The sequence below is a fragment of the Prionailurus bengalensis genome, chromosome B2, assembly GCF_016509475.1.
Source record: "Prionailurus bengalensis isolate Pbe53 chromosome B2, Fcat_Pben_1.1_paternal_pri, whole genome shotgun sequence".
Classification (NCBI taxonomy): domain Eukaryota; kingdom Metazoa; phylum Chordata; class Mammalia; order Carnivora; family Felidae; genus Prionailurus; species Prionailurus bengalensis.
The window spans coordinates 66158949-66171041 of NC_057349.1; positions in this window are offsets into that span (position 1 = coordinate 66158949).

A 12093-nucleotide genomic window follows, 5' to 3' on the forward strand; every position below is an offset into this window, starting at 1 on the left:
AAGCAGGCTCCAGGCTCTGAGCCATCAGCCCAGAGCCTGATGTGGGGCTTGAACTCACCGACCGTGAGATCGTGACCTGAGCTGAAGTCGGACGCTTAACCGACTGAGCCACCCAGGTGCCCCGTACCCATTTTCTTATTTGATTCTGAGAATATTCCCATTTGGTAAGACCAATCATTCTCTCTCTCTCTTTTTATTTGAGTATAGTTGACACACAATGTTACATTGGTTTCAGGTATATAACCTAGTGATTTGACACGTTTATGCCTTATGCTATGTTCACCACAAGTATAGCTTACCATCAATCCCCAAACATTGCTATTGCAATATCACTGACTATATTCCTTACGCTGGAATATAGTTTTATCCCCATGACTCATTCATTCTCTTTTTCAAAGGGAAACAGAGAAGCCCTGACAGGCACAATGCCGTGTGACTGGTAGGAACTGAGGTGGCTCTTCACCAGAGTCTCACCGTCAGAGCCCAGAATCTCTCCACTATATTATGCTCTTCTGTCACTAAGCTCACTTGGAGGATAGTCTTTAAAACTTATTAAGATGAAATTGTCTCTGGTGGAGATGTTCTAAAGCTGAATTATGGTGATGGCTGTGCAATTCAGTCAAGTTACTAAAATCATTGAAACATGCCCTTAAAAATGAGTGAAATTTATGGTGTGTACATCATTTCTCAACAAAATTATTTTTAAAAATTAAATTGTCTCAACTAATCATCCCAAAATATTATAATTCCTTTGGCAGGATACTGTTAAAATCTCAAATTCCTTTCCAAAAGCCCTCAGGTCACCAAGTTATCAAGTGTTTACATTGACTAAGATAGTCTCCTTGATCAAACTCTAGCCATACTCACCTGAGCCTTCTACTAGACTAGACCTCAACCTTGGTTTATAAAGACTTGAACAAAATACTAACACGTTTCTAACAGCTCAAGGCCACATCCCTAGGAGGACGCTAGCTCCCCCTTAAAGTGCCTGACTGAGATGGGTGGCTGGGTGGCTCAGACGGTTCAGCTCAGGTCATGATCTCACGGTTCATGGATTCGAGCCCCATGTCAGGCTCAGTGCTGACAGCTCGGAGCCTGGAGCCTGCTTGGAGTTCTGTGTCTCCCTTGCTCTCTGCCCCTCCCCCACTCATACTCTGTCTCTCTCTCTCTTTCTCTCTCTCTCTCTCTCTCTTAAAAATAAACATTAAAAAAAAAAGTGCCTGACTGAAAAAACTCAAGGCTGCTAAGAGAATTTACTGTTTGCTCCAGCCAACACTTAAGGATAAGTCCTGTCTCCTGGCCTCTGTGGATGGTTAGGAGCCTAACTTCCATAAGAGCCAGTTAACAAACTCAGACGGGTATCACAAGGATCAAACTTCTCTACCTGCATTTTGTCATTTTTCAGTACCCTGACTCTACTAAATCTTCATTCACCCCCTCCCTATTCCTTCATTCTTCCTTTAAAATGCCCAGTCACCAAGGCTCCTGGGTGGCTCAGTCCATTAAGTGTCTGACTTTGGCTCAGGTCATGACCTTATGGTTGGTTCATGAATTTGAGCCCTACATGGAGCTCTACACTCACAGTGCCAAGCCTGCTTGGTATTCTCTCTCTCTCCCTCTTTCTCTGTCTCTGCCCCCCTCTTTCTCAAAATAAATAAATAAACAAAAACAAATATAAAATATCCAGTCACCTCTGTCAAGTTCAAGTTCAGTTCAGTTCCAGCTGAGCTCTTTCCTATTACCTGGGTGCAGGATGTAGGACTGAGCATTTAATTTGTGGGATCTGATGCTGACTCCAGGTAGATAGTGTCTGACTGGAACTGAATTGAATTGTAGGACACCCAGATGGTGCCGGGAAAACCCATACATCTGGGGTCAGAGTGAAGGAAATGTAATGTGAGAGTGAAGGAAAATGGGAGTTTGTTCTCAGACATCAAATAAAATGAAAACAACAAACAATGTATTATAAAGAACCCTTTCTTTTCCATATAATTTATTGTGGGGTGATCAATGCCAAATAACATATTAATTTTTATCATTTGCTTCTTTTTATATCTCCTTGACCAATTCTTCATTTTTCCTTCTAATATATTTCATGCCACATCTAAGGCAGTGAAGAATGTTCAACACCACAGCTGAGGACTCGAACATTCACCTGCAGCTAGGTGTGCTTCCCCCATGCAGCTGTGCTCCTAGTGGTTTTTTCCCAGCCATCCTCTATGAGAAGTTTTTGGAAAACATTTAGCATGAAAACCTTCATGCATCTTCAAAACTCATAGGCTCTGTTGCACCTCCAAGAGCAGAGAAGTAAACTCATAGTGGGTCACAGCTCTTTCCTTTCCTCGGTGCCCACGCGGAAAAAAAAAAACAATCTGTCTTGATTCAATGAAGTTCAATACAAAATATTAATGCCAAATTTAAAATAATAGATTTTACTTACAGTCATTTATTGAGCTCAGTTTAAACCTCTTTTGTAATCTCTACGAAGGGTTGACAAAGGCCCGAATGGTGAATATTTTTGGCTTTGTCGGCCACGTGGCCTCTGTTATAACTATGCAACCGTACTGCTGTGGTCCCCTAGCAGCCATAGGCGACATCATTGATTGAGTGAGGCTGTGTCTCACTATAAGTTTACTAAAAGATACTGAAAGTAAAATTTCATATCATTTTCATGTCGTAAAATGTTATTCTTCTTTTGACTTGTTTTCAACTATTTAAAAATGTGAAAACTTTCTTAGTTCTCAGGCCCCACAAAACAAGCAGTTGGATTTGGCCTGTGGGCCCCAGTAATTTCCCTACCTCTGCTCTTTACTAACATATTGTTTGCACTGAGGTGTTTATAGTTTATTTAGGCCCCTTGAGTTTCACAATTGGTGAAACATCTTAGCATTTCTTTAGGATGTCAAGTCCCACTCTTGTTTGAACAGTGAAAGTACTGATCAAAAAACAAGATCTTATTCAAGTTATTGTTCTTTAAGGTAAGACTACAAACTGCACTTTAATTAAAGCCTTGCTAATTATTCTTTTCCAATAGGTCTTTTTGAAGTTACTCACATCCGCTGGTCACACAATAGGCATGATCTCATCCTCTGTACCCTCCAAATCCATTCACACTTAGACCCACTTAATCGCTTTTGAACTTTATCTTCATCAGTGTTGAACTGTTCCAGTACAGGAAAAGTAGTTTTGAAATAACCTCATTAAATAGCTAGGGTTTTTGTTGGTGTTGTTTTTTAAAGCTGAAACATTACTCAATTTGTATGGCTTATGTTGCAACTGTGAGAGTTTGGTGAGTCCATATCACCTCATGAGTAACTTTCATTAAAATTCAAACCAGTTGGTAATTTGGAGAATGAGAATACAATAATATAGTCAACTGGAGTTTACTCCCTGTTCAGTGCTGTGCTAGGTTCAGTTGGGACAGAAAAGAAGTGTACCTTTGAGGAGCTTACAGTTCAGTGGGAAAGACAAGATGAATGTATAACAAACCATAGTGAATTCATCATTCACTGAGAACTCCCATTTGCTACAAGTAATTGCTTTATATATCACATCGTTTGGTGCTAATGTAGAGGAGGCACAATTTCTTTTTCCTACCACCCTACCAAGTTTGAACCCTGTAAATTGGACTGACAAAAGGCAGATTAATAGGAGAAAAATATGCAGATTTATAACTTAATTTGTGTATGACACAGGAGCTCTCATAAGGAAATGAAGACCTGAAGAAACAAGTAAGCCTAAGCATTTTTATACTAGGTTTGATGAAGAGTGGAAAGTTGTGGAAAAATGTGATAGGACAAAAGAGTGTGAGCTAAAGGTAGTAAACTGGGGGGAACAGAGCAAGGCCTGTTCATTAGGATTCCTCTCGGCATTCCTTTGCCTTTGGAGACAAAGGTATTCCTTTCCTCCAAATATAGGGAGGGCACCTCTCCCTAGAAGGTCTTATGACCCTGCTTCAGGGAAGAAGGTGTTGGTCAGAAAGTCCTTTCTGTACCTGTTGCTTCTCGAAGTCCTTCAGTTTATTATTATTATTTTTTAATGTTTGTTTATTTTCGAGAGAGAGAGGGAGGCAAAGCATGAGTGGGGAGAGGCAGAGAGAGAGAGAGAGACACACACACACACAGAATCCCAAGCAGGCTCCAGGCTCTGAGCTGTCAGCACAGAGCCCTACCTGGGGCTGGAACTCAGAGCGGGGTCTGACGGGTAACCGACTGAGCCACCCAGGTGCCCCTTCAATTCCTTCAGTTTAAAATATTCAATATGCTGGGGTGCCTGGGAGGCTCAGTCAGCTGAGCATCCAACTTCAGTTCAGGTCATGGTCTCACGGTTTGTGGGTTCGAGCCCCACGTTGGGCTCTGCACTGACAGTGCAGACAGAGCCTGTTTGGGATTCTCCCTCTCTCTCTGCTCCTCCCCCCGCTTGTGTGTGCGTGCCCTCTCAAAAATAAAGAGATAAACATTTAAAAAAACCCAGTGTATTCGATATGCTAAGGTGCCACATTTTGGGGTAGTATGTTCTGAATGCTGTCACTTAAAACTATTAAATGAGATACTGTAACCATTTCACAGGTGAAGAAACTGAGGCAAAGAGAAATTTTTAAAAATTACTCAAAGTGGCAATACACAAGTGACTGCTTGACTCCAAAGCAAATCCTTTTCCCCCCGTCACCACTCAGATTATCTAGTCCAATCTCCTACATATTAAGGAAATAGAGTTAACATGGGAAAAATAACTTATTTATTTCCTAATTCAATGATCTATAAATAATGGCTATTGCTGGATTCAGTCTAATGAGAATAATGTGCTTAGGCAAAAAGGCCATGCTGATGTAAGAAGTTCATAACCAGACCAAAAAAAAAAAAAAAGACGTTCGTTCATACCAGATAACCTCACCTACAAGAATGTGTTTCGTATGGGGCTAAATGCTGTAAAGAAAACATATTTATATTAAAATTGAAAACATTTTGGGGCGCCTGGGTGGCGCAGTCAGTTAAGCGTCCTACTTCAGCCAGGTCACGATCTCGCGGTCCGTGAGTTCGAGCCCCGCGTCGGGCTCTGGGCTGATGGCTCGGAGCCTGGAGCCTGTTTCCCATTCTGTGTCTCCCTCTCTCTCTGCTCCTCCCCCGTTCATGCAAATGTTGAATAAAATTGAAAACATTTTATCTAAGGGAGCCTGGCTGGCTCAGTCGGAAGAGCATGGAACTCTTGATCTTGGGGTTGTGAGTTTGAGCCCTATGTTGGGTGTATAAATTACTGAAATAAATAAATAAAAATAAAGTTAAAAACTTTTTAAAATCTAAATTTAATTAAAGTTTTGAAATAAAGCTACAGTTCTGGAATGCATCAAGGAAGGTAGACATATGATTTGATTTGATGTCTGTCTATCATGTTTGCAGAGATCATTTAAGTCAGACCCCAGTAGACATGACAAAAGGCCACTACGTTTTGTTTACAGAAGCATGGAAAGAAACCAGAATGTCTCCTACCTAGATTTTTCTGAAGCATTGATTCCTCTCATTGACGCATACTATGCTGGCTGATAGTGTCATCTATAGGTCAAGGCCAGCTGCCACCAACGTATTCAACCAGCCTACTTAGTACTATGTTACATACCCACACTCCTAGGAGTTAGTCTTCTGATGTTCACATAGAACAAAGTACTTAGGTTATTTTTCTTTTACCTTTATTTATGTATTTTTTAGTAATCTCTACTCAATGGCGGGTTCAAACTTATGACCCTGAGATCAAGAGTTGCATGCTCTTCTGACTGAGCCAGGCAGGCACCCCTGCACTTAGGTTATTTTTTAAAATAAATCTTCCACTGAGAGTATATGGAAACTCTCTGTACTATCTTGGTAAATTTTCCATAAATCTAAAATTATTCCAAAATACAGTTTAAAAAAATCTTTTGATGACATCTTGACTATTTCTCACTTCCTTTGGTGGGGAGGTGGGAAGCAATTCCATTCCCCAACAATGGATTTTGTAAGCCCCATGAAATCCTACCAGCCTTTTACTGTTAGAAGTAAAATCACCGGGAAGTTACCCCAAGAAGTAAACCACCCAGTGTATAAACATAAATAATCAGTATTTGTTCTCACATGGGAATGAATTTTAGTTATAATTTTATTTACATTGTTGGTGTAGTAAACTTTTTCTTTTTTTTTTTTTAATTTTTTTTTTTAACATTTATTTATTTTTGAGACAGAGAGACACAGAGCATGAACGGGGGAGGGTCAGAGAAAGAGGGAGACACAGAATGGGAAACAGGCTCCAGGCTCTGAGCCATCAGCACAGAGCCTGACGCGGGGCTTGAACTCACAAACCGCGAGATCATGACCTGAGCCGAAGTCTGATGCTAACCGACTGAGACACCCAGGAGCCCCTGTAGTAAACTTTTTCTAGCTCATTTATAAAATATAGACTACTAAAAATCAAAAATTATTTACATTTTTAAACAACTTAGGTATTGTCCTAATAGGGAAAGGGATACAGTTCTTTGGGAAACATTCTAATGATTTACATATGCAAAACCCAAGAATACCCTTCTTTCAGACTTTCCTTTTGATATCCAAACCCAACAAATGAAAGTTTAATCAGTAAAGTGAAGTCTTTACAGAAGCATCGAACTCTTTCCAGTAAATGATTTACAAAGAGATAAACCTTTGTTAAGGGTAAATGAACATTTATTGACCGAGACCCAAGTGCTTTACAAATGCAGTCTCATTTAATCTTCACAAAAGGGCCTGACAGTGTAATAGATATTATTATTTCCAGTTTGCCTGTGAGGAAACAAAGATTCACAGACGTTAGCCTTTTAAATTTTTTTTTTTTTCAACGTTTATTTATTTTTGGGACAGAGAGAGACAGAGCATGAACGGGGGAGGGACAGAGAGAGAGGGAGACACAGAATCGGAAACAGGCTCCAGGCTCTGAGCCATCAGCCCAGAGCCTGACGCGGGGCTCGAACTCCCGGACCGCGAGATCGTGACCTGGCTGAAGTCGGACGCTTAACCGACTGCGCCACCCAGGCGCCCCAGACGTTAGCCTTTTATAGATCTGTAGCTGGTGACAAGTTTTGATCCCCAATCTGACAGATTCCAAATCTTTTTTGCTACCACTCCAAAGGTTTAGCAAGAAATGTAACACCCCTCCTCTTTACTCAAGTATATTCTTTCTGCAGTGTCTACACTGAGATTTCCGTATATCAGAATCATGCTGCAGTTTTGGGATAGGTTAGAGAATCGTACATTTATGAAAACAAATTAAAGAAAAACTTTTTGATTTTTCTTACATTTTATTACTGCAGTATCCAAGAAGAAAAAAAAAAACACCCAGTGGTTACATAAGACAGAAAACAGGAAGGAAGTAATTCTCAAATAAACTGGCAATGCTAAGTATGTTCCACAGAACAGTAATGCAGAGATGTTCCTTGGGGGAGAAAAAGTCCTCTGTGAAATAAATTTGAGAAATTCAGCATACTGTCTCCACTAGGATATTGACAGTAGCCATCAGTCTAGTAAAGGCTCTGAAAAGTCCTGTAGCCAAAAATCTGTTGACCTCTGTTTCACTTAAAAAATTCTCCCTCCCACTTAAGTGACTGCTAAATTTTAGTGTCATGCAGTGTTTCTCAAAGTGAGGTCTATGACTAATATGCATTCGTGTTACCCAGGATATAGGCTAACAATGCAAATTTGGGGGTCCTGCCCAACCTCAAGATCCATTGGATAACAGTCTCTGGGGAAGGGTTTGGAAATGTGCCCATTTAACTAGCTCCCCCAAGTAATTCTATAAACATTCAAGCATGAAAAAATTGGTACTTTTCAATCCTCCACCCACACTTCTGAACTCGTGCCCTCCAGCGTCTGTTGCCAAGAACTCTCACAATCGATCACTGCACTGTGGTGGAAATTTGTGGGCAGGCTTGAACTCCAGGTTGTTAGGGAAGCAAGAGTTTCCAGTTTAGAAATGCAAATAATATCAGTCACAGGAGTTAGGAATTACAGATCACTCTTAAATGCAAATAGACGCAATTCCTTAGTTTTTACCTTCCATTGTTTCAGTAGACTCTTGGGAGAGAGGAATGTACTTGGCCTTCTTAGATAGGCAAGAAGCTTTCAACACTTAATGCTATCCTCGATGTAAATGCTTACCATCTCTTCTTCCCCTTTCATCTGTTTTCATTTTTCTTCCTCTTTCAAGTCTCTTTTTCCTCTCTGGTATAAAAGTGCCAGAAACTGATACACTAAAATGTTGACAGTGGTTGTCTCTGGTTAATAGGGCTGTGAATAGGGGATTTTCTTTCTTTTTTCCCTATTTTCTACTCTCAGGTTTGCCAATGTTAAGTCAGTCAGTAAATTTAAAAAACACATGTGTATGAGAATGGAAAAATCTATGGAAGGAACCCCCTAATCACTGGCTAACTTAGAAGGAGGGAGAGCAGGGCAAGACTAATTATATCTTCGTGTTTCTTCATCTGTTAGGTGCAGTTTTGACAATAGCAACGAAAAATTAAAACTATTTCTTTAGCTTTTTTTTCTTCTGCCCTATTTTTCTTTCTTTCTTGCTGGTCCTATCTTCTCCCCCCAACTGTGAGTTCTGTGTTAGGGAAGCAGCTGGATGACACTTTGCTGGAATGAAAGAGCCACTGTCTGGCATTGCTCTGTAAGTAGAAACCACGCTGCATTTATGGATAGCCTCTTTCTCCTGGAGGATTGAGATGCCTCTTTATAATTCCACTGCTATTTTTAACATCCCTACAGGGTAAGGAGAAAGCCAGTCCTGGCATCTTTGAGCCTGTCACAAGTTTTCCAAATCTCTGGCTTCCCCTGGGTCATATAAAAGATCATCTGCAGACAGTTTATAAAGTGGTCTTAGATCATTTCTTTCTGACACTCCTAGAGAAGCCAGACCTCTTGTTATGAGAAGGCCTTGAGGAAAGCAGGAAAACACGTGTGTATTGATTTGTTTGGGGGGAAGGGTCTTAGAATCATCTTTGTCCTCTAAGCATGGATGAAGATAGCTCCAGAGCCAAAAATCCCCTGCGGGCCCAACCACTCCAGGCTCTCAATCCCAGGGCCAAGTGGCCTTGATAATTTCCCTCATTACTCTAGAGACGGTTAATTTTTCAGTCAGTACTTGAAACCCGGCTATAATTGTCCACTGAGCGCAGAGGGAGAAGCTAAATCAGCCCCAGGAGAAGGCACGGCTTAGCTGGCCCGGTTGCCACGGCTGTTTCTAGGAGTGCTCCCGCTGCCCTTGAGCTGCTCTTGAAAGCAGAAAATTAACACCCAAGAATTGAAAACCACTGCAGCTGCCTTGGCTGTGCCTTTCTCTCTAATAGGGAAATTAATTTGAACTCTAAAGGCAGTACTCATTTTTAGGTATATGCGGATTATTTTAGCTATCTCCAGTCTAGGTTTTTCTTAGAAGTGTGAAACTTCATTTAAATATTTTAAGCTAGTATTAACAGCAGAAATCCCTTAACTCTTCAGAAAAATGGGGAAAGTTTGGGGCATTTTCTCTGCCTATGATAGAGGATACACACTATGATAAATGGCTGTGGTGGTGCATTTACATTTATAATTGTTATCAATTTATAAAGGGCTCATCCTCTATAAAGAACCCTCTATAAAGCCAATAAGGGTAGACTTTAACCACACTGCCCTCAACTTTCTTTTGACTTGGAACCACTCTTTTACATTAGAGATTAAAAGCAGGCTAGTGGGTGAGATTTCACTAAGACCACAAAATAAGTTTTAATCCGGGTTTGAGGTTGATAAGAATATTTTAATTTGCATTGCCCAGTATACTTAGAAACCAAAAGTAAATAGATTTGAAACCTCACTGTTTGCTACTTTTATACATAAGAAAAAAAATCTATGTGAGACCAGGTTCTCTAATCAATAGTAATTTGTATGTTGACTTTTTCCAGTTAAAAGAACTCAAAAAAAAAAAAAAAATCCTAGTGAACACTCTAGTGTTCCAATTCTTAAACAGAAAACCACAGGCCCCAATTGGTGTCGCTTAAGCCAAGTCACCAAACTCGTGTTTAATACATAACCTAACTGCAGTTTCAACCTCCCCCAGAAATATAATTTTAACTGATCAGTCAGGAACTCTGATCAGCACCAATGAAGTAATCTGCAACCCTCAGTGGAAGATGAGGAAATTCAGCTAACAAGACCCCTCCCTGCCCTTTTCCCTGAGGGAAAGTGACCTTGCCTGGAAAAATTCTTTCTTTTCTTTCACTAATAATATTCTTGTCCCACCCTCCTTCCTATAAAAACTTTCCATTTGGTACAACTCCTCAGAGCCCCCCTCAACTTGCTAGAAGGGATGCTGCCAAGTTCATGAGTTGTTTAATAAAGCCAATTAGATCTTCAAATGTCCTCAGTTGAATTTTTTGTTCTTTAACACAAGGGATGACTACTGATGTCATTCACCCACATTGATCCACCCAGTATGGTCCTAGCAGTGTCTTTAGCATTAGTGACTCAGAGACACAAAGACCAGGTCCTTCACTATCTGGAGGGCTAGTGGGAGTGGACTGAGGGCACCAGAGGAGACGAGTATGAATACGAAGTGGTAGGTATTTTAGTTTGTTATTAACAGGCCCGCCACATCTTCCCTTCTCAAAATAGGTGACTTCTGGGCACCTCAGGGCAGGCACCTCTGGGCACCACAGGGTCGAGGCTGTCTAGGGCTGAGCTCAGCAGTTGTCTGGCTCTGCCCAGCACAGCTGCAGTGTGCTGGCAAAAAAAGCTACAATCCCCTGGGGAGGCAGAGCCCATGGGGACCATGGGGAGCATTTCACCTCCACGGAGGACAAAGGCTAATTTATTCTCTATTTTTTTTCTTCACCAATTTTGTCCTCTGCTGTCACAGTTCTTTCTTTTTTTTTTTTTGAATTTTTCAAATTTATTTTTGAGGTGGGAGGGGCAGAGAGAGAGAGAGAGAGAGAGAAAGAGAGAGAATCCAAAGCAGACTCTATGCTATCAGCACAGAGCCCAATGCGGGGCTCAAATTCACAAACTGTGAGATCATGACCCGAACCAAAGTCAGACACTTAACTGACTGAGCCACCCAGGAGCCCCTGCTGCCACAATTCTATTCTTTCTCCCTCCTCATTTCCACTCCACTCCTTCCTATCTTCTCACTAAACAAAAACAATAAATGTACAATGCCTTAAGTCCTAAACTGGGGTGTGCAGCAGGTGATTGGCTTGGTTTGTAAAGAGCTAGCATCTAGGGCTGCACTTGATCTTGTCTTTCTCTGATCAAAAAACTATAAGGCAAGTCTTCCACCTTCTATCCTTATCAATTCTCTCCCTTTCCTTCTCTAAATCCTTTTCAAAATGGTTCCTGACTTTACCTAGAACCTGATTTTTCTCGGTGTGGACTCCCGGCATTAATGAAATGAACAAACACACATGTTCCATTGATACAGGATCTGTGGCATCATCACAGAAACCTAGGTAAAGCTCACAAGAATCATTCAAACTTTGAAGGATTAAAAAAAAAAAAAAAACCTGGTAAGAGGCCTCAAAAATTCCTGATGTAGGTGCTGTTGTTCTCCATTTTAAATACCAGGGAAATAAGAACCAGAAGATTGAAGTGATTGTCTAAGGTTTATACAACAGAAAGTAGCAGAACCAAGAGTCGATGCAGGTCTTTGATGATTAGTCCTGGACTATTTCCATGCCACCATCACCAGCAGGTTTTTCAACAAACAGTGCATGTGAAAAAAAAATGATGTTTCCTTTTCTTTTTCTTTTATTTTTTAAAATTTATTTATTTGTTTGAGAGAGACACAGTGTGAGGGAGGGGCAGAGAGAGAATCCCAAGCAGGCTCTGCATTGTCAGCACAGAGCCCGGAACTCAGGAACTGAGATCGTGACATGAGCAGAAACCGAGATTGTCAAGAGAGTCTGAAGCTTAACAGACTGAGCCACCCAGATGCCCCTCCTTTTCTTTTTAAATTACTTAATCTTTGAATTATCCAATCTCCTATCCCCTTTTGCTTTGTGTTTTCATACTATTCTGTTCTCCTGAGGGAGAATACTTATCTTCTTTGAGTAACCTTGGTATCTAA